Raw genomic sequence first — 24,327 nt, 5'->3', positions numbered from 1 at the left:
GGGGAAAGCAATGTAAATTTTCAAGCTTCAGTGACAGCCATAATAAAGTAAAATTTTATTTCCAAAGAACCCAGAGAGTAATGAATGTTACGTAGCTTTTCCCAAAGGTTCACTTGAAAGAACTTTTCATTGGTTGTCATGGTAGTAATATCCTGATTTTGAAAGCTCACAGAACCTAGTAGCTCTTAAATGTGCTTTCATCTTGTTTCCTTTGGTCTGACTGAAATATTTTGAGGATCTTCTGTGTTTCTGACTTGCCTTTGCACATTGAGGGGAGGTTGAAGGCGACAGGCAAAGGAGGGTTTCTTAATTTGAAGACACTATAACTAGGAAGTACTGAATTCTGTTATTTTTAAAAAACACTTAACTTCAAATTGACTTATTAAAATAAAACCTAGATGGCAACCTATCATTTAATTATAGGTAGTGTGAATGAAATTAAGGTTTATATAATGAAAATTGAAAGAAAATAAATGGGCAATTTCACATAATTTAAGAATATCATCAGAAGTTGAATAGTGCCACCTAGAGAACAAAAGCGCCAGCTTTACCAGCCAAAAGGCTTATTTGCCATATGAACCATTTTCTGAAGGTTACCTGTAAAACCCTTTGCCACGCAGTTGATGCTGCCTCATAGTGATCATGTAGGACAGAGCAGAACTGCCCCTTAGGGTTTCCAAGGCTGTAATCTTTACAGAAGCAGACTACCACATATTTCTCCTGCGGAGTGGCTGATGAGTGCCAACTGCTGACCTTTTTGGTTAGCAGCCACGCATTTAACCACTGTGCCTCCAGGGCTCCTTTTGCCCAAGGTTACAGTGACTAGGATTTCCTTCCTACCCTATTCAGAGTCAGCGAGTGTGTATGGGGTGGGGAAGCTGAATGCAATTAGGATTGTAGATGAGATTTTAAAAAGCAGATACTATAACTTGGTATATACACTAAGTCTTTTTAGCATTTTTAATGTAGTAGCCAAATGTAGAATAGCCTGCCGGGAACCAAGGGCTGGCCTCCTTTTTAACATTTATTATTTTCAGGCTTACATACTGAAGCATAGAGTACAAAGGCTCTGATTTTACTCATTCGCCACAGGCAAATCATTGCATTTTCTGAGATATAATAACACCAAATAAATTGAGTAGAGAGAGCTTTAAGAATGTCTTTGATCTATGATCTAACTTTATAGATTTGAGAAGACTTAAGAATAAAATAAAGAATGATATATGTAACAGGGTCTTAAACACCAAAAAGTAAGGGGAAAAATAAAAGAGAAGGAAATAACAAGGATTGCCTCAAACTTATTTATCATTAACAAACCAAAACCAAAACCCTATAGGACAGAGTAGAACTGCTCCATAGGGTTTCCACGCCTGTGATCTTTAAGGAAGCAGACCACCACATCTTTCTCCTGCAGAGCAGCTGGTGGGTTCAAACCTCCAGCTTTTCAGTTAGCAACCAAGCATTTAACCACTTGTGCACACCAGGGCTCCTTCAACCTTATAATAATAATAATAACCCATTGCCGTGGAGTCGATTCTGACTCATAGCGACCCTATGGGACAGAGTAGAACTACCCCATAGAGTTTCCAAGCAGTGCCTGGTGGGTGGAACTGCTGACATTTTGGTTAGCAGCTGCAGCACTTAACCACTTCCTCACCAGTGTTTCCAACCTTATAATAAAGATATATTTAACCTTATAAGAGATAAAGATATATAAGACAGCACTAACTAATAGCAGTGGAACCAGTAACCAATAATTACAAATTGGCTCAAAATTCTTTGGTGACAAAAGCTGTGTTTCATTTCTGTGTGCCCTTACAATCACATACAGAACAGTGCTGGTGACAGAGGGGACACCTTGATAAATGCTTTTGCATGAACAAATAAGGTGGTTAATAGTTGCTTCAGATCCTGAGTAGTAAGGTAGACAATGAAGAAACTTTATAAAAAATGTTTATTTGTTTTGCTGGAAGAGAGGCAGAAATGGAGGGAAATAAGTATAAGGAGTAGTTTTTTTTTTTTTTTCCCATTACCTATTATAAATATCATTTAGTTGACTTCGGTCTAAAATTTAGTAGGCATAATTTGATTCACTCATAAAATTATTGCATTTGGAACATATGAAATGTTAAAGTTGATTTAGACAGCAACAGTAAATTTCCTGTGGATTTTTTTCAGATGTTTTCAAATTTTTAGATGCTAGTGAGTTTTTTTTAGTGGAGATGCCAGAGCCCTGGTGGCACAGTGGTTAAGAGTTCGGCTGCTAACCAAAAGGTCGGCAGTTCGAATCCAATAGCCGCTCCTTGGAAACCCTATGAGGCAGTTTTACTCTGTCCTATAGCGTCGCTATGAGTTGGAATCGACTCAACAGCAATGGGTTAATGTAGATGCTAGTGCTTCAGGGAATTTAATGCAGTACATCTTAAGTTTATGCCAATTCCCATGCTGTGAGAAATCATAGCATGCTGACCAGAGAAAGTCATTATATTGTCTGTGTTTTTGTCATTCACAGAAACCATCAATTGTAGAAAATGTTTTTTTTGGGTGTGTTTCCCTCTCTCTCTGAGTCAGAATCGACTCGACAGCAGTGGGTTTGGTTTCATTTTTTCCCCCTCCCCCAGGGAAAACAAAGACTAAAAAATATAAATAGATAAAATAGAAAGAAGCTCATTGATAAAATTTTTGCCACGTGGGATTTAGTCTAACCGGTCTTGGTTTTGGAGGCGCTACCATCAGCAGCTCGTGCATTTTCTGATGTTTTCTTCCTGCCTTCATATGCTTTTGAAAACTGAAACTGTGCCCAAACTGAAACAAGTTTCTCTTAACTGTTCACATGTTCACTTATTTCTTGAAATATAAGGAGTGTTTAAAACACAAACAAATTTCTTTTCCATCATGCAGAATCTGAAGATTAAGAAATTTTGCAGTCGTGCCGCAGGGAGTTGCTTGGCGGAGTCCCAGGCCACGTTCCTAGACCCTGCTTTTGGAGGTGTTCTCTCTTACACAGCATTGTGAAAATAAATCCAACGTGTTTGCTGATAATGTGTCTGGAGGCACAAATGATACGGTTATAATGAAAAATAAAGTCAATAGACCTGTCATTCTGTTAAATGACAGAATCAGGTTAATTCACATTTACCTAAATATAAAATCTTATGATTAGGTTCAAAAAATAAATTGTATAAGCACAGGATAGAATAGGGAGTTGGGGCAGGGGATCTGTGAATTATCAGCAGAGTAGAGAAAGGAAATCTGAATGTTTTAGATAACTGCAAGTTCAATGCTAACCAGTGGTGTGACTAACCAGTTACTATCAAGCCAATTCCAACTCTTGGTGAACTTCTGTGTGTCAGAGTAGAGCTGTGCTCTATAGGGATTTTAATGGCTGATTTTTGGAAGTAGATCACCAGGCCTTTCTTCTGAGGGACCTCTGGGTGGACTTGTAACTCCAGCCTTTTGGTTAGTCACTGAGTGGCAATAGGTGTAACGTGTTTTCAACATCCTTATTTCGAGGATAGGAATTCCTGGGAGGTGCAAATGGTTCTACTAACCAAAAGGTTGGTGGTTTGAACCCACCCACAGGTACCTCGGAAGAAAGGCCTGCCCATCTGCTTCCAAAAGATCATAGCCTTGAAAACCCTGTGGAGCACACTTCTACTCTGCAGGCATGGTTTTGTTTTTTTGTATAGAGGATAGACTTCAAAAATTTGAAAAGTTACGTGGAGGAGGGAGTAAGTTTATTTTTTGTTGCTCTAAAGAGCAGATCTAGGAAAAATGATGTAAATAGGAGTATTGTATGTAGTATCTTTGAGTCGTGCCACATCAGCAAATGAAGGTAATGAAAGATTTACTCCATCCACCTTATTAAGGTCAACTGTTTCTCGACTCTCTTGCTGCTCTGTGTGAGAAATATGTGGCAGTCTGTTTCCATAAAGATTTACAGCCTTGGAAACCCTATAGGGCAGTTCTGCTCTGTCCTGTAGGGTCACTATGAGTCAAAATCGACTCAATGGCAATTTTTTTTTTTTTTTTTTGGTCTACTCTGAGGAAGCAGCTCTTCCTCAGCTGTATTTTGAGTTCTGTCCAACCTGAGGGGCTCACCTTCTGATAGTATATCAAACAGTGTTCTGCAGCTATTCATAAGGTTTTCACTGGCCAATTTTTCTAGAACTAGATTGCCAGGTCCTTCTTCCTAGTCTGTCTTAGCCTGGAAGCTCCACTGAAACTTGTCTACCATGCGTGCCCCTGTTGGTATTTGAAATACTGATGGTATACCTTCCAGATTCACAGTAACATGTAAGCCACCACAGTACAATAAGCTGACAGGTGAATCAAAATGAGAAAAAACAACGGTAAACATCTGTTAATAATCAAATGTGGAATGTACAAAGTATAAATCTAGGAAAATTGGAAGTTGTCAAAAATGAAGTGTATAAAGATTGATATCGTAGGCATTAGTGAGCTCAAATGAACTGGTGTTGGCCGTTTTGAATCAGACAATCATATGGTCTCCTATGCCGGGAATGACAGATTGAAGAGGAACGGCATCACATGCATTGTCAAAAAGAGTATTTCAAGATCTATCCTGAAGTACAGTGCTGTCAGTGATAGGATAATATCCATAGGCCTACAAGGAAGACTAGTTCATACAACTATTAGCCAAATTTACGCACCAACCACTAATGCCAAAGATAAAGAAATTGAAGACTTATACCAACTTCTGCAGTCTGAAATTGATCAAACATGCAGTCAGGATCCATTGATAATTACTAGTGATTGGAATGCAAAAGTTGGAAACAAAGAGAAAGGATTGCTAGTTGGAAAATAGGACTTTGGTAACAGAAATGATGGAGATTACATGATGGAATTTTGCAAAACCAATGACTTACTCGTTTCAAATAACTTTTTTCAACAACATAATGGGTGACTATACATATGGACCTCACCGAATGGAATACACTGGAATCAAATTGACTATATTTGGGGAAAGAGACGACGGAGAAGCTCAATATCATCAGTCAGTGGTAGGCCAGAGGCTGACTGCAGAACAGACCATCAATTGCTCATATACAAGTTAAGTTGAGGTTGAAGAAAATTGAAACAAATCCACGAAAGCAGTCCACGAGAGCCAAAGTACACGCTTAAGTATATCCTACCTGAATTTAGAGATCATCTCAAGAATAGTTTTGATGCATTGAACACAAATGACCAAAGACCAGACAAATTGTGGAATGACATCAAGGACATCATACATGAAGAAGGCAGAAAGTCATTAGAAAGACAGGACAGAAAGAAAAGACCAAAATGGATGACGGAAGAGACTCTGAAATTTGCTCTTGAGCATAGAGTACCTAAAGCGAAAGGAAGAAATGAAGAAGTAAAAGAGCTGAACAGAAGATTTCAGAGGGAAGTTTGAGAAGACGAAGTAGTATAATGGTATGTGAAAAGACCTGCAGTTAGGAAGCCAAAAGGGAAGAACACGCTCAGCATTTCCAAAGCTGAAAGAACTGTAGAAAAAATTGAAGCCTCGAGTTGCAATATTGAAGGATTCTATGGGGAAAATATTGAATGACGCAGGAAGCATCAAAAAAGATGGAAGGAATACAAAGAGTCACTGTACCAAAGATAATTGGTCAGCCGTTCAACCATTTCAGGAGATAGCACGTGAAGGAAGAAGCCCAAGCTGCACTGAAAGCGTTGGTGAAAAACAAAGGTCTAGTAACTGACGGAATACCAATTGAGATATTTCGACAAATGGATGCAGTGCTGGAAGTACTCACTCATCTATGCCAGGAAATTTGGGAGAGAGCTGCCTGGCCAACTGACAAAAAGATTGGCATTTGTGCACATTCCAAAGAAAGGTGATCCAACAGAATGTGGAAATTTTCCAACAATATCATTAATACCACACACAAGTAAAATTTTGCTGAAGACAATTTTGCAGCATTACAGAAACAGGGAACTGCCAGAAATTCAAGCCACATCCAGAGGAGAATGTGAAATGAAGGGTATCGTTGCTGATGTCAGATGGAACTTGGCTGATGGTAGAGACTACCAGAAAGTTCAGCTGTGTGGATCATAACAAATTATGGATAACATTGCGAAGAATGGGAATTCTAGAACACTTAATTGCGCTCACATGGAACATGTACATAGTTCTAGAACACTTAATTGTGCTCACGTGGAACATGTACATAGACCAAGAGGCAGTCATTTGAACAGAACAAGGGGATATTGCATGGTTTAAAATCAGGAAAGGTGTGCATCGGGGGTATATCTTTTCACCATACTTATTCATCAGAATTGGAGAAATACTCATTAATAACTTGCAATAGGCAGATGACACAAATTTGCTTGCTGAAAGAGAAGAGGACTTGAAGCACTTACTAATGAAGGTTAAAGACTACAGCCTTCAGTATGGATTACACCTCAACATAAAGAAAACAAAAATCCTCACAACTGGACCAATAAGCAACATCATGATTAATGGAGAAAAGATTAAAGTTGTCAAGGATTTCATTTTACCTGGATTCACAATCAAGGCCCATGAAAGCAGCAGTCAAGAAATCAAATGACGTATTGCGTTGGGCAAATATTCTGCAAAAGACCTCTTTAAAGTGTTCAAAAGCAAAATGTCACCTTGAGGATTGAGGCGCACCTGACCCAAGCCATAGTCTTTTCAGTTGCCTCATATGCATGCGAAAGTTGTGTAGTGAATAAGGAAGACCGAAGAAGGATCAATGCCTTTCAGTTGTGATGCTGGCGAAGAGTATTGAATATACCATGGACTGCCAGAAGAATGAACAAATCTACCTTGGAAGAAGCACAGCCGGAATGCTCTTTAGAAGTGAGGATGGCAAGACTTCGTCTCCAGTACTTTGGACATGTTATCAGGAGGGACCAGTCCCTGGAGAAGGACATCATGTTCGGTAGAGGGTCAGTGAAAAAAAGGATGACCCTGAACAGGATGGATTGACACAGTGGCTGTAACAATGGGCTCGAGGATAACAAGGATTATGAGGATGGTATAGCACTGGGCAGTGTTTTGTTTTTTTGTCCATAGGGTCACTATGAATTGGAACCAACTTAAGGACACCTAACAACAACAACACGTAGTATCTAAAACTTTCAGTTTAGTTTAATTAAGCAAATATTGAATGCTTATTGCATACAAGGCACTGCCTCAGGGGAATTTACAGTCTAACAAAAAAAGAGGCTTTTTTGGAATATGGTCATTTTCTTATTACAGATGTTTAAGCAGAGTCTGAATCACTTTTAGACAGGATACATACACTAAAATGGAAGTTTTGAAAGGTATATTCTAAAGTACATTTGTACTCTTTCTGATACATTGATCGTAAGTGTGTTTCTTATTTTTAGTTCACATATAATCCTGATGATGATAAACTTTCGTTTTTGCCTCTGAATCCTCTATCTGAAATATGTGCAGCAACATGAAGTGAGCATCAGAAATCCAGCCCATTTCTTTGCAAAGTGTACTTTTTTCCCTGGATTTTCAAAAATAGTTATTTTTTTTCTGTGGGTCAAACAGAATGGAATGTCTGGAGGAAAAAAAAAAAAAAGAGTCCTGATCAGATTCCGATGCCCCAATTGTTTAAGAAATTACCTTTTGACATTAGATTTTCTTTTTTTTTTTTTTAGAGAGAGAGTTTAGCAGCTGAACTGAGAAAACTTCTCAACATTCACCTTTGCTTTCTGGGAACCCATGAAATCTTCACATGTTACAGTTTCCCAGAAAGTTTCTCTGTTTTAAATGTAAACTATCAAAGGAATTAACTCCTTCCCCAACTCTTTCAGATTTTCTGCAGCGTTCTCTACAGTCTTTCCATCCCTTGCGCTTCTCCTAATGTGACTTCTACAATATGGACAGTTACTTTTTTTATAATTTATTTTGCTCTTCTGTAGAACAGTTGGAGATTAACCAACATGGAGATGTCATTAAAATGCAGTTTCCACTATAGGACGCACAGCCCGCTGAAAATACTCAAGAATATTTATTCTTTATGATCTCTCCTACTGCTTTCAAGTTTTAGTATTGTCAGTCAGCAAAGCTAACAGTTACTCTTTACAGCACTTTTACGCCATCATTTATTTTATAGGTTATGTATGTTGCTCTATGGATGTTTTCTTACCTCTTTTAGAGTTTCTCTTTAATAACAGTACTGGTGTTATCCACAGGGTATGATTCTTTTCTTTATTAATTCACCAAGCATTAATTGAGTGCCAAGTGGGTGCCAGGTACTGTGCTAGGTGGAGTCTCTTTACCCTGTATTGATCCATCTCTCTGTAGGTGCTACTTGATAAGGCACTCCATTGATTGTTCCATTTAAAGCTACTATTACATATTCACGTACTTGCTCCAAAAGAAACCTCTTCTGGGAAAAAAAGAAAAAAAAAAACTGTTGAGCAAATTCTCTGAGTTATTTCAGAACTTCCTGCCCAGACCATATTTTCAAGTAATTAGCTGTAACATTTTGGAAGGACTTACTTCTCTAAGAGGTTGATTTTTTTTTTATCCTCATAATCTTAAGTGAGCCCTTAAAGATGGTGGTGGTGTGGTTAACAGCTTGATTGCTAAACAAAAAGGTCAGCAGTTTGAATCTATTAGTCGCTCTTTGGAAACTCTGTGGGGCAGTTCTGCGCTATCTCAGAGGGTCACTATGAGTTGGGATTGACCCAACAGCGAGTTTTTTTTTTTTTTTTTGGTCTTTAAGTATCATTTTGTGTACAAATTATGACAATGAAAATGCTTGTTAGACAATGTCTTAAAACATTTTACTGTTTGAGGAGAGTCTATGAAGATCTGGAAACCCTGGTGGCGTAGTGGTTAAGTGCTACGGCTGCTAACCAAACGGTTGGCAGTTTGAATCCACCAGGCACTCTTTGGACACTCTATGGGGCAGTTCTACTCTGCCCTATAGGGTCGCTATAAGTCGGAATCAACTTGGTTTCGTTTTTTGGTTTATGAAGATCTCTTTGTAATAATGCTGGTTTTAGCGAAGCCACGATAGAAGGAGAGCTTCTGGACCAAGGATGCTATTCGTTTCTACTGATTTTTAGGATGGATTTTTTTCCTTACATACAAGGACATGTTTGGACCTATTAGTATTTAGGAATGTGTCTTTTGTTTGATAGTATTTATAAATTCTTAGTCCCCCCCCCCAGAGAATATGCTTGCATTTGCTGGAAGTTGGTTTCATAGTTATCAAGGAAAAGAAGATGAAAAATCAGTTTAGTGAATACTACTTTGCCTATAAACATTAGTCTGTAACATGTTTTAATTTAGTAATTATAGCTCTTCAAAGTTTACAAGGAATTGTTTTTTAATCCAATGGATCTCCCCTCACTGCAAAATCAGGAGATGATTTTGCTTAAAAATGTGGTATAGGCAAGACTTTGTATGTGGTGGTCATGAATACTGTAAATATCCCAGTACAACTAGAGCACCATTTGGCATCATCAACTCAGAAATGATTCACCTCTTACTATCACTAAGAACTAAATTTTCACATAGGTCTTTGGTGAATCTCAAAAATCACAGTGTCAGGAAATGATAATAGGTTCCACCTTCCTTCTAATAGAGTTCTGTTGTTGTTGTTTTTGTTGTTGTGTGCCATTGAGCTGATTCCAAACGAAGTTCCTAGGTGGTATAAATGGTTAACATGCTCAACCGCTAATTGAGATGTTGGAGATTCATGTCTACCCAGAGCTGCCTCAGAAGAAGTCCTAGTGATCTACTCCTGAAAAATCAGCCATTGAAAACCCTATGGAGCACAGTTCTACCCTAATGCACAAGGCAGGGGGCGGTGGGGGGGTGGGGGTGGGGGAGGGGGGTCTCCATAAGTCAAAATCAACTCAACGGCAACTGATTTTCCTTCTAATACCAAGCCTACAGGTTGGGGAGAAGTCCCTGGCCTTCTCTTTCACTTCTCAACAAGATAATCAGATTAAGCAGTAAATAAACAGTGCCAGGGACTGCTCCATTCTCAGCTATTTGAGGCAAAATCAGGTGGAGAGACACCTGTCCACTAACCTCTAAATCAGTGATATAAATGAATCGCAGGTCAGTTTTGTTTTCTAACAGAATCTTACATGGAACCCAGTACATAAAGCAAAAATAAGCAGTGCTGTTCTAGTTGAACTAGAGATGGGGAGCATCAGAGCCCTGTCCACCCTTGATCTCAATTTTGCTTCTTGCAAGAGGCCCCTCAACAGTCTGTTCTGCAAAACCCAGTTGGGAAACAATTGTCCTAGATCCAAAGTCAACAAGTAGAAGTTCCAAAGCCGAGAAAACCATAAATCTTCATTCCTGTGGAAATGACAGTCCTCCTGTCCATCCCTGCCACCATGCTCTTGCATTGTGAGTTGTAGGCATCTACTTTTCAGAGAATTCACAAATGGTAATATAAGAAAGTAGATGCTCCTATGTTAAAATTTTCCCATTTTAGAAATATTCATAGATGTATAATGGTTGAGAAGCAGTACAGGATGACATTATCTTATTATCAATAAATAAATGGTTAATAACCATAAAAGTTTATTATCATTAATAAGATTTATTTGAAAATACTTTTCCTAAGATACCAGTTTATTTTTCTGGACCTCACATCCCTGACAGTGACTTTCTTAAAACTTGATAGGGTCTTCCAAAACTTCTGATTGTTCTTCAGAGTCAGTCTCCTGTAAAAATCTAGGGTGACCCTCACCATCTCCGTTCTAAGAAATATCAGAGGGTATGAAGCCTTGTTCCAGGGCAGTGTACCGGTAGGCATTTGGTACTGGAAATAGAATTCAGTTGGTTTGTCATCATTCAGTTTCCTACAAGATGTTACTGGTTAAAGTCATGATATTTGTAGGTTTGGAATACAGCTCAGGCATATGTTATGTTTAGAAACTTCCACAGGTGAGGAGATATGCAGAAGAGTTTGTGAATTGCTGAACTAGAAGCCAAGTAAATTAAATATCCTGTGATTTAGAGAGACTGATCATTTACTTCATTGTCCAAATATGTGGATTAGAGCGTAGTTAGAAAAAATTCGCAGCCTTGTAAAGAACTAGAAATTTAGGGGCTCTGAGATGGAAAGCCTGCTGAATGTATTTTTCTGACATGAAAAAAATTTCATAATCAGAAATGTCCATGTGAGAGCAAAAGACCTGGGACAAGATTTGTAGACCCTATGATCGAGTTGGATTTCAGTTCTACCTCTTCCTAGATTTGTGACCTTGGGCAAGTTATTTAATTTCTCTGTGCCTTGACCTTTTAACAGGGTAGTGTTATTATTAAATGTGTTAATACACGTAAAGTGCTTAGTAGTAGTAAATGTGCTTGGAGTAGTAAATGCTTAATGAATTTCACTCACTGTTGTTATTATTAGCACTTTCCAGCCCCAAAAGAACACTTTATGTGACTTATTACCAAGACATGCTTAGTGCCTAAATTTGCTTCACTTTGTAGCAAAGTTGATAAGATTAAAACTGTTTTTTTAATAATCCCGAGTCTAATTTGTTTATGACTTTCTCCTTCTTTCATCCATTTAAATCCTACTCTTTTTTAAAGACCCAGCTCAGCTCAATTCTGCTTCATCTAGAAAGCCTCCTGTTCATATAAACTTGGCATATGTGAACTTTTGGTCATCTGTGGTCAGTATCACACAATTTAGTAGTTAATTGTACAAATAATCATTGAGTGTCTTTTTCTGCGATGAGTTCTCTGCCAGGAGTTGTGGATATGATGTTCTAGTCTAGTTCAATATTCTAGAATATCCTACTCAGGATAGTCTTTTTACTCTGAAGAAATATTTCCTAGCTAGAAACTTTCTAAGGCAGCACATGGTCCTATATTTCTTGGCCTGATGATAAATTTGATCCCAGAAATAAGGGATCACAGATACGTTTGATCTGTGATCTTGGACAAGTTAGGTAAATTCTATGTGCCTGAAACAATATCCCCTAATCCTTATGTTTCTGTGAGAAGATTTGCTTCCTAGAAGGGAAGAGAGAAGCACTCTGGGCCTTTCTCTTGTCTTTATTTCTTCCTTCTTTTCATGAGAAGAGAGGAGCCCTGGTGGCACCGTGGTTAAGAGCTATGGCTGCTAACCAAAAGGTCGGCAGTTCAAATCCACCAGCCGCTCCTTGGAAATCCTATGGGACAGTTCTGCTCTGTCCTATACGGTCACTATAAGTTGGGATTGACTCATCAGTAACAGGTTTGGTTTTTGGTTTTCAAGAGAAGAGAAGTGATTAATCTGATTGGTGAGACCCAAAAGATCTGCAATCCACTGGACTCACGTCTAGCGTGTGAACCAAAGGAGTGAACCACTGTGTCAAATTCTCTCACCCTGTGTAACTGGCCACACCCAAATTTGTAGAAGGTTCTTGGCATCCTAGCTACTGTGCAGTAATTGATAAATGCAAGGCCTACTTCCTGCAGGCTTTGACGAGGCCTCTGCTCTCAGTTCCTGCTTCCCTGCCTAAAATGGCCTGGGCGGTGTGAGGCCCAAGGTCTTGGTTGCAAATAATGGAAATAAGCCCTCCTACATTATCCTAGTCCCCACATCACATAGTAGACTGCTGGGCACATTCGTAGTATGTGGTCTCTGGGTACTTGCTAAATGATTCAACATGTTCTTCTGTCATGGAAAAAATAAAAATAAAGATTCGGCTTGTCATTATCAGTTGGGAAGGAGCTCTTGATTGGTAACCAGTTCTAGATAAATATCTAGAAATAAGTCTTTTAATTTCCAGTTGATGTGCCCCGGGATCTTACAACATCGAACTCTTCTTCATGGATACATTGTCTTGCTTTCTAGGTTGTTGGTGCTAAGAGGTTAGCAAATCAGATAATATCTTTTGCTCCACAAATTATGATCTATATTGAACAAAAACCTGGGCCCACCACCTCCCCTCCTCAGCCACCTTTGCCCACTTCTCATCTCCTGTTTTGGGAACGCCCTGTGCATATATCTCAATTACAGCATGTACTGCATTGAACTGTAATTGTCAGTTTATGTGTCTAACCCACTTTCCATCCTCCCTCTAACAGTGAAGTCCCCAAAAGTAGGGATTCCATCTCATTTATCTTGGTGTCCCAGATGCCTGTGCTCAGAGAATGTCTGTTAAATGAACAAATAGTTTTTTTTTAAAATGTAATTTTTAGGTGAAGGCTAAGCTGCAGTCATCTTAAACTGCAAGTCTTGTAAGTTGACATCCAAAAGAAAGGCTTTCACAGATAACCCAACCACAAAAGGATGGGTGACCTTTATAGCTATAAAGGGGGAAGAGGCAGAAAGAGCTTGAAAAACATGCGCAAGTCTTTTTTGTCCCCATGGAATAAACATGACCTACAGCTGAGCTCTCTTCCTATGAGGGTTGGTGCGACCTTCAGCTTTAACCATACCCAGAGCCCTGCTGATGAAACATGAGCTTGTATCCTTTTCCGTGACATGCATCTGGTACATTTCAGCTCATTATCCCTGTGTTCACTTAAAACATTTTTTTTAAGATTTTTCTTTCATTTGTAAACTTTTGACTCGTGATTAACCAGGCAAAACGGACCATTTTGGGTAACACTGAAATACTTCCCTTGAAAGCAATTGATAGTTAGCTGAGAGTGTCACCACCTCCATAGCTCTCTGATTTTCCTGTTATACCTGGAAATCAGTAACATTTTAAGCTCAGGATTTGGTCATTTGAAGGATTCATTAAGAGTTAACTAGCTAATTATTCCTCCTGTAGATGAAGCAGCCTTGAAAATGATTTTCCTAAAGTGCATCTGAACTCTAAATTTCTAATAACCTTTGCTAATGGAATGAATTAATCACTAACAAAAATGTGTTGTTATCTGCAGTGTAATTGGCTCCACCGCATAGCGACCTCCTGCACAAGAGAACTGAATGGTGCCCAGCCGTGCACCATCTCCATGATTGGTTGTGGATCAGACAGCTGTAATCCGTAGGGTTTTCACTGGCTGGTTTTCATAAGCAGACTGCCAGGCTTTCTTCCTAGTCCATTTTAATCTGGAAGCTCCACTGAAACCTGTTTAGCAACATGCAAGCCTCCACTGACAGGTGGTAGCTGTGCAATAAGCTGCACTGGCTGGGAATTGAACCCAGTTCTCCCACATAAAAAAAAAAAAGAAGAAGAATTCTACCCCTGAATCATCATTGCCCCATAACTAAAATATAGCACATTCTTATTTTTAATCTGGGGCAGGGTAAACCTTTTATGCAAAAGGAGCCCCTGAGTTGAAAATAACACAGGATGATAAGATTCCTAGAAAAATTTCTGTAAGGAAGGATGGCCTGTTATGAATTATGAACCTGGGAGGATATTGTATTTGAACCAGAATGGCTTCAGAGCTTCTCAGGATGGTCTAAAAGCCTGGGCTTATCGTTTTTTTAGAAGGTGGTCCCCGAATGCGTTGCAGCAGTTAGACTACTTAGACCCAGCTGGCACCTTGCACAGAAGCCTTCCCTAATCAAACTGGAAAAGAGTTCCTTGCTTTCTTTTTTCTGAGCTCCAAATTGCCCTCTGTTTATTTGGCTACCTAGTTATCTGGCTGTTTGCTAACCAAGCATCTGGATAGCAGTACCATGTTAGGGCACCTCCAGTGAACTTCCTCATGTGGTTATTCCAGCCTTTTGGAATATTTCACTTCAGGAAGGTAAGAGAAGCAACCCTTGGATTTTCAGGATTAGTTTAACGTTGTGGTACAGCTTTGGCCGTCCTTTAATGGGAGATCTGCTTTCCAGATGACTCTACATATGGAGATGAGAAGGTTTTTTTTTGCCTTTTTAAAGAGTGATTTTTCATTCAGTCTCCAAATTTAGGGGAAAGGCTCCTCAGGGAGCATTTTCAGAAGTGTTTGAAGTTTGCATTTAATTTTGGAGGTAAGTTGGATGCCTACCTATGTGTGACAGGTCCATTTCACCAACAAGTGTACTGATCATAAAGAATAAGGGTGATCCATTCGGATCCATTCACATGATACTGATCTTACACTGTGTCCAAGCCTGTATCCTTACAGTTTGCTTCCAAATGTCTCCCAAATTTCCCTATTAGGCTTTATAGAATTTGTAGATTGTTCAATTGCAAGTGACCTCATATGGAGTCGTTTAAACACATGTCTTCTTCCTCAAGCCTTATCTTTGTCAGCCTGCTTTTGTTTTCTGTGTCTGTTTAGATTGCACCTTTTGGAAGTGCCTTTTCCTCCCTGCATGTCAGCGTATCAGAAACTTTTCCAAATGGGTCTTGTTCATCTCTTGCATTTGGCCGTAGGCACCCCTAGGTTTGTGTTGTGCTTCATCACAGTTTGTAGAGTTGCCCTTCATAGTTTATAAAGCCCTTTCCCATATCTTGATGATCCTCTCCTGGCACAGTGAGTGGAGTCAGGCAGGCAGGTATTCTTATCCTCAGCACAGTGAGGCAGGTGAGGCAGCAGGATCCATTAATTTGCTCACCCATGAGTGTCCCATAAATTTGCCTAGTTTGTAGGTAAGAATGTTTGAATATTAGCCATGTCACATGATCAACTCAATAGGAAGGGTAGAGAAAGGACCACAATTTGGGTCTTCAGCCCCTAGGCCCAGGGACTATTCTTGACACCCACTTTGTACTGGCTTCTTCTAAGGAAATGTTCTAGAAACTGAGCTGGCATCCACAAGATTTCATAATCGTAGTTACCACTGGGGGACACACAAGCAAAGGGCTGTTGTAAATCTCTGGAGTGCCTGTTACATCAGAGCAGCACGGGAGATTGTTTGACATCATCTCTTAAAGATGGTGCCAAAAGTGAAGCCACTAGGCTAACATTTGTTTTGAACTGTAGTTACTTTTTGATAGTTTATTTACATAATTCAAAAATCAAAATGACATAAAAAGGTCTACATTGAAAAGTCTTGCCCCACCTATGTTTTTGTCCCCCTATTTCCACTTTCAACACACATCATCTGTAGGTGATCATTTATATTAGTTTCTTGTGAATCTTTTATTGTGTATGTTATAGAAATGCAAGTAAATACAAATACGTATTACTGTTTCTTCCCATGCCTTACACAAAAGGTGGTATGCTGTATACACTGTTCTGTACCTTGCTTTTATCACTTAAAAATATATTCTAGAGAGTTTTCCCTTTCCGTATATGGGAAGCTGGCATTTTTTTCAGTTGCATGGATTCTATTCTAAGTATATAGTTTATCTGCTTTCGTGTAGCTGGAAATTGGGTTATTTCCAGTGTTTTTGTTATTGCATAAGTTGTTGCAATTAATAACCGTATATATACATCATTTTGTACATATGCATATATATCTGTTCATTTATTCCCAGAAGTAGAATTATTTGGCCAGCTGGAAAATGCATTTATAATTTTGATAGGCATTGCCTAATTGTCCTCCAAAAGGCTTAAACTGTTTTGTATTCCCACCAACAGTGTATGAGAATGCCTCTCCAAAAGATTTTTCCACAGCCTTACCAAAAGAGCACGTGAATTGGAGAGATGAGCAGTGGGAGGCAAACTTCTCTTAGCTTGTCTCTGGTTTGCAGTTCCAAGAGCTGGGACAGACATCAGTTGCAATGGAAATGATCCCTCACCTGGGCCATGGGGTTTCATCAGCTCTAGTAACATACATGGAATGGTCCCAGATTGCCACTTGTAAAATTTTCTGCAGTGGAGAGTTGAGTGTGCATTCATTAATCATATAACTATCAGGCTGGATCTAAAGAACACAACCGTGTTTATTAGGACAGAAAAGAAAATTGTTCACAGAGCACTGTGTACCAGGCTTTCAGTGCTCTTATCCCAGCTGTTAATATCATTTCCAGGGACTGAATTCAAGAGATATGCCCCAGATCACAGAGAAAGTTTTCCCAAGCTTGAAACATTCACTCCCAAGGGGATACTCTCTTGAGGAGTGATTTTGCACGTTCCCCCAAAATTGGTAGTTAAATAATTAGTACTATATAAAATTAATGAAAACTGCCAGGGTACAACGTAAACATCTGAACCATGACGCAGTGTTGCTCGACTTCTCCCTTAAAGTTGCCAGGCAGTTTCCTGCTTTATGCAAATAGGGCATCCTGTAAAACACATGGTTTATGACCTAGATAACATCTCCACATTTTGAAATGCATATATTTTGGGTCATGCTCATATACTTTCTTACCATTCTTGTCGGAAAGAATGATTCTCAATTTTATTTTTCTCAGAGGACAGTGGGCTCCATTTTCGAAAAGTTACCTCTAGTTGCACTGCATAGAAAAGTGTGGTAAGTGAAGGCTGGCAGAGTGTCTACGCAATCCAAATGGATATTCTTTTCTACTTAGAATTTTTGACAGGGCCACTTTAAAGAGGAAAGCCACTCCTCCTTCCCTATGTGAAATAGTTGCACGTGGGGAATTGCACTGATGACTGTGCCTGGCCTGCACAAAAGATAATTCCTGGGCAGAGGGTGGACTTCCAGAAGTTGGCTGACACACCACTGACAAACATACATTTTCTTTTGTGAATACCTGTGAAAGCTTTCACAACAGGCATTTCCAGTTTTGTTCTCAGATTCCTTGCAGCTGCTTCTCTGAAAGCCTCCTTTCTCCTAAGGGCTGACCATGGCTGGAAGCAAGGTGTTCAGTCTTTTGTGCCATCATCATCTAACACAGAATGTCAGCACAGGTATATGCTTTGCATCAACTCAGAGTAGCTGTGGGGTCCACTTTGCCCTTGCCATTCATCTTGAGGGCCTGTGGGTACCAGTTTCGTGACTGAAAACCCTCGTGAAGTTTCCACTCCCTGGCCCTTGGTTCCCTTGACTGTTTTGACTTGATTGCTCTTGCTGGCATGGTCCATTGAGAGTCTACTGCTCTACCTATGCTGGGCCATCTGTTTTGCTTTCTTTGTGGTCTTAACTAGTTGAACTAGTCTTTGGGAATAAGTGTGAGATTCTGTGGGAAAGTTTATCTTGCCATAACTTTCTTTTCTCTCTCATGTTAGCCCCTCAGCTATATTATTGAATAACAGGACAAATAGGAGGAGTCACAAGTGGGGTGGCTTAGGGAACCTAGGGGATTAGGTTTGGGTACTCAAAAGAAAGACTTTATGCCACAAAACAAAAAACAAACGAAAAAAAACCCACTGCCATTGAGTCAATTCCGACTCATAGCTACCCTATAGGACAGAATAGAACTGCTCCATAGGGCTTCCAAGGCTATAAATCTTTACAGAAGCAGACTGCCACATCTTTTCTCCCATGGAGCAGCTGGTGGGTTCAAACTGCTGACCTTTTGGTTATCAGCTGGACACTTCAATCACAGCATCAAAAGTATTAAGAATAGAGAAAGAAGGAGCACAGTGGCCCTTGGGTTTTGAATGAAATCATTCTTAATCAAGTAGAGTTGATAGACAAGTTTTGATTGTTGTGGTTATTTGCCTGAAAAGCATGGAGCTCTGTTCCAATGCCCAAAGAGGTCTGCTCAGGCGAAAATGTTCTGACATCTCAAACAAATTACATTCATATATAGTTTTGACACAATGTCCTATTCAGTATGCAGGGTATGGTTACTACCTTGAGGGGGTAATCCAGTACTGGGCAGAGGGTAGTAAGGAAGAAACATTAGGGTTATATACAATCTGAGTGGAATCAGTTGTAAACTGCTGATCAGGAATGATTGTGTGAAGCTTTACTTAAATAAGAAATTGGTTCAGAAGGTCTGCAAGATATCTCTGTGAAGTAGGCTTCCCCTTAAATGTGAGACACCAGTTCCACATCTGACGCCATATGGAAAGAGCCACTGTAGAACAGTCCTGGTTATGAGCTGAGGCTCTGACTCTGGGGATCAGATTGCATCTCCACCACTGAACCTTTCTGAGCCTCAGTTTCCTCAGCTGAAAATTGTGGATGATCAGATTATCTACCTCATAGCTAATAAATGTTAGCTATTGCTTTTCATCATTTTTAATATAAAGAGAAGTTTCATATTATATTTATCCAGCTGCACAGAGCATTAAGGAGCCCTGGTGGCACAGTGCTTAAAGCACTTGGCTGCTAACCAGAAGGTCAGCGGTTCGAACCCACCAGCCACTCTACCAGAAAAAGGTGTGGCATTCTGCTTTTGTAAAGATTTATAGTCTTAGAAACCCTATGGGGCAGCTCTACTCTGTCCTTTAGGATCGACATGAGTCAGAATAGACTTGACGGCAGTGGGCTTGGTTTGGTTTTTGCCCAGTGCATCTTTCATCTCCGCCCCTCCCCCCCATACACACTACCACCAATATTGTGTTCATTTATAGGTACTGTGTAGAAATACGACCCCATCCCATTCCTTAACACATAACACATTGGTATTTGACTTAGCACACCTTTTGTAGGCGTTGATGTTCGCCTGTGTGAACTCAATTCAGTTCTGATACTCATGGCACCATGGAATTGAGTGTTTCCATATAGATGCATTCTAATGGGTTCAGTGGTGTGGATATTTTCTGACCAGCCATATGGGTCTTTTGTCATCTGAGATGTTAATATTTTCCTTCTCTTTTATAGTAGCTCTGGAGCAGGGCCAGTTTCTTGAATAGGGTCCACATGGCTCATTATGCGTGGAGCCTGGAAACTGGCTTACTTGCGTTATTCAGATGAACAGTGACACTTAGAAGAGTTGGGGGCTGGATTGGGGCAGTGGGTTGGGAACACATTCAATTATTATATTTGTTTTCCTGCATTAAGCTACAAATAATGACCACTTTCCTGTGCTTTACAGTAAGTAATTAAAAGAAGTATAGAGTTGAATGCAAAAATAACTCGAAGGACAACTGGATGTGTTGAACCACCAGTTTTCTCCGTGTGTGCGTAAGATTAATCCTCATTAACACTCAGAACATTGAGTTTCTACAGAAAGAGTTGCATGTCCACACATGTTTTGGCATCTACCCACACGCTTCTGTATGCCAGTGCATCCCAGAAGAAGGGCTGTGGTGTGCGCCTTTGCGCTTCAGTGGAATTTAAGAAACTGATTCCTGAAAATGGTCTCATAAAGGTGAGAAACAGAGGGCTAATAGCCTTCTCATGCTAGATTTATCTTTCTTCTAGGGTTTCTCGATAGTAGTTTTAAAAGAAATGTTATTGTTATGTCTCTAGAGGCAACTTATCTTTCCAGTTTATTCTCCTCACCTATTTTCACCTCTCTTGCTTTTTAAAATTTAATGTTTTCTCTACTTCAGAGGATAAGGTCTACTCTAGAGGTTCCTTCATCAGGTGAGATTTATCCATGCCATTCTCATTTTAGCCCTTTCTGAATTAATGAAGTTGAAGCCTGCCAGTTTGGACCTAAAATGGGTCTAATTATGTTCAAATATTCTTTCTATAATGGAAATTGTTCAGATAACTAATTAAGTGCGGAAGTATATTGGCCATGGAAAATTTCAGGAGCACCATCTGTGGGAAAACCAGAAAGGGCATGCCTTTACCACAACTCTGGGGTCTATTAAGAGTGTGTTTGTGTGGCAATAGTGTGTAACTCAGCAGTGTCTAGTGAGGTGTTGGCTCACAGCTGCCAGAATTCCCATAGCATTTTATGGCAGGAGCTCAGAGTGTCCAGCAACACCCTAGAGGCAACCTGTTGATTGAAAGTTGCCAATTCTGAAGAAAGAGGCAGAAATAGGATGCACTAGTTTTAACTTTCTGTCTGTTGTTTGTTTTTTTTTTTTTTTTTAGATTGTGATTGTTCTGGCGTGTTCCCAGTCATTACATAATGCCAGACTTCGTTTCCTAAAAGGGGATTCCCTTTATCCTCTGGTCTGAAGGAGTTAACTCATGTGCTTCCCTTAGGGACAAGACATGCAGCTGCATCGCCCTTGCTTTTTTTTTTTTCCTTTAAGGTCCGGAGCATGCTTTTTCTTGGCTTTAGGAACAGTGACCTGCTATGCTTTTACAGTAGTTCCTGTTAGTAAGTGTGCCTTGTTTGTAATTTAGAGGGGCTGTCTCTTAGCTGGATTGACGTGTGTACTTTTCTGTGTGGGGGGCTCAAGGAGGAACCTAGTAATACTTGAGATACTTATAGGTTGTGTGTCACCTCAGCCCCACCCATTTGTAAATGATTTAATAGCAACATTACCAGGCTTACCAGTGCAAGTCATTTGTGTCTATGCTGGTGAACTTGGTAACTTCTTAGAGTTTGGAACCTAGCAATCTTCACAGTCCTTTGTAAAAAGCTTAAACAATGGACGAGTCTCCAGTTCTGCTTATGAAACTACCCCGTCAACTCTTTCATATTTTTTGTTTCACTCAGAAAATTTTATTCTTTTCTTTGAAAATCTAATTTGTTTTTTGTACACTCTAGGGTACTTCATCGTCCTATGAGTTGCAGTTGACTTGAGGCAGTGGGTTTGGTTTTTGGGTTTTTAGGGTACTTCAGCCTTGAAGCAGATAACCCCAAATACTGGAACTCAATTGAGAAATCAGTTTACTGCCAGGCACCTTATTGAAGTAGAGTCAGATTTGGATTGGAGAAGGGTATTTGGTGCTTGATACTTATCCATGTAGTTTAGGTTTTTTTTTGTTGTGGCTGCTGTTCTTTTATTTTGTGTAAGTTTTTTGTTTGGCTGGTTGGTTATGCTTTAATTTCATGGTGCTCCAAAAAAAAAAAAAAATTTTTTTTTTTTTGGTAGGAGATAGCAGTGTCCATTTTAGGAAAAGTCTAGAAATAAGAAATCTGGCATTGAGCACGTGAGTCATTTCTTCCTGCCTCCATCTCTAGTTCACCCTTTCAGGACAAAGAGAGCTCACAAGGGCCACAGACATCCGGCTGAAAGTAATATAAATGTGGAAATGCACCACCTGCTGTAGCTGGTCATATCATCTCTAGCATTATTCTGAATGAGTGATGGTAGGCTGTGTAAGTTGTCATGGATGCCACTTATGCTTGTGCTAGCCTTGTAGCATTTAGATAAAAATTAATGATTGAATGAAAGTCCAGATTTAGGTCAGCAGTACTCTATAAATTCTTATTCAACTAGTCATATTTATAGATATACTGCACTTTATGGCATAAACACAATAGTGGAAAAGCCAGTTGACATAAAGAGAATCCAGATTCCATGTAGTTCCATTACAAAAGCAAAGATGTTTTTTCCCACATAATAAATGTCCCAGTAAAGCAAGTTGAAAGAGGGAGATGACAGGTAAACCCATGGTATGCTGAGAATGTACTGTAAGACTTGAGTTGACTTTAACCCTTTTATTTCCTTACCTTAAGTTGGTTCCTTTCTCTTTATCCTTTAATCCAGTGCTTCTTTAACAAGTAAATGAATCACCTTGAAGTATATGAATCTTGTTAAAAGGCAGGCTCTGACTTAGGAGATGGTATGGGTGGAAGCAGGGAGGAGAAAACTGAGATTCTACACTTCTTCCAGGCTTTCAGGTAGTGCTGATGCTACTGGTCCATGGATCACACTTTGAGAAGCAAGGATTTATTTTAGTCCATGTGAGTTTATCCTGTAACTATATTTCTTGAAACTCTAATTTCAGGTCCCACAGATTTCTCCTGTTGTTGGAGTACTTTTAGTAACAAATTTGAATTCCCTTAATATGCTTAGTTTTAAAATGTAACACTCAAATAAATTACCTGAAGTTTGAGACTGTCGTGTGCTGAGTGCATTCTGACTCATAGTGACCATAGAGGACAGAGTGGAACTTCCCCATAGGGTTTCCAAGGTTGTAATTTTTATGGAAGCAGAGTGTCACATCTTTCTCCTGCGAAGCAGCTGGTAGGTTCAAACTGCTAACCTTTTGGTTAGCAGCTGAGCGCTTAACCACTGGCCACCAGCTCTTCTAGTTTGAGACTAAAAAAAAAAAAAAACCCATTGCCATTGAGTCGATTCTGACTCATAGCAACCCTGTAGGACAGAGTAGAACTGCCCCATAGAGTTTCCAAGGAGTGTCTGATGAATTTGAACTACTGACCTTTTAGCACTTAACTACTATGCCACCAGAGTTTCCTGGTTTGAGACTAGGTTGCATGAAATAAATTTTCTACTTGATTTTTTTCCTATAAATTAAAAAGTCTGTATATTTAGGTACAATTTGAATTCCTGCATTAAAAAACAAAACATTTGTTTTCTGTCCTTCTCCTCACCATTTCCAGAGTTGTCCTTTACAGGAAATTTTTCCCCTTGTGATTTCACAGTAGTGGTAGAGATCAATACCTATCGTTAAACATGACGTTTACGAATTTTTCCAGGTCCTTTATTACAGAGTGGGTCATTGAAACTTCATGTAGTCAGGTAGATAGAATCTCCTTAATTAACATCACTGTCTACCACATATGGGAATTTGGTAAATAAAGCATTGTTTTTGTCAACACAGTAGTTAGGACATTGTTAAATCTGAACTTTATAAGAAGTCCCTCCTGAAGTTCTAAAGAAAACAGAATCCTAATTAAAAAGGCTAGGCTTTTTAATGAATGTCAACTGTCATTTGGTTCTTATAAACTAAAAGAGAGAAGTTTTAAAATGTAAAACAAAAAATATTTTCAAAAACCCTACTTGTTTGATAGCCAAGTGACTTGTATACGCTTACTGTTGGGACGTCTTCATTATAGACAAGAGATATACACTGTTTGGGCAGTGTTGTTCTGTGAAGAGGAGACAGAGGACGGTAGGGCACGGATGGGACTTGCTGATCTGGGCAACTTTGGTTTTCAGGGAGCCTGTGTCAGTTACAGTAGAACAGTAGTTTTTGTAGGGCAATAGTGATAGAAGCACTCAGCATCCTTTGGATGGTGACAGCACTGTGCCTGCAGTTGGCACACGGGTGGGGTGCTCTTTGTCCAGATTGGTCCTTATGCCAGGCATTCCCTATCCTTTATTCCAAAATTTATGCTAACATTTCAGCTCACTTTAATAATTATTGGTCTTGCTTAATTGCACCTCCCAAAATACTATGCATGTATTACCAGTACAAAGGAAAATGAGTCATTTGATGTTTGTGGGGAACCTAGTTTGTGCAAGATACTGTATAACTTGCTCTAGGTGGTAATTCAGGAAGTAATACCCACCCAATTCATGTCCTTATGTGGTAAATAGTTTTGCTCTAGAAAGGGGTAGATTTTTCATCAATTGGAAAATCTTTATTTAAGGATGGGTTAGGGAATAGTGAGGGGTGGGTAATACAGGACCAGAGCTATGGTCTTTTTTTTATCAAAGGTGCATATTCGTAAATTTGTCTGTCAAATTAATGATTCAGGGAAATATCTATTTTTTTTCCTTATGGTATTTACATATATGTATCACTCCAGGTATAAGCTAAGAATCAGCAATTTCTCTGACAC

General features: G+C 39.4%; 1 protein-coding gene across 4 annotated transcripts in view; it reads left to right on the top strand.

Moving 5' to 3' along the window:
• Positions 1-24,327, top strand: part of BDNF (brain derived neurotrophic factor) — a 68,703-nt gene that overhangs the window by 6,160 nt on the left and 38,216 nt on the right. The gene's annotated exons all lie outside the window — the stretch shown is intronic.

The sequence above is a fragment of the Elephas maximus genome, chromosome 7 (genome assembly GCF_024166365.1).
Source record: "Elephas maximus indicus isolate mEleMax1 chromosome 7, mEleMax1 primary haplotype, whole genome shotgun sequence".
Lineage (NCBI taxonomy): Eukaryota > Metazoa > Chordata > Mammalia > Proboscidea > Elephantidae > Elephas > Elephas maximus.
The sequence above is the reverse complement of the archived record's forward strand: the minus strand, read 5'-3'. Positions and strand labels throughout refer to the sequence as shown.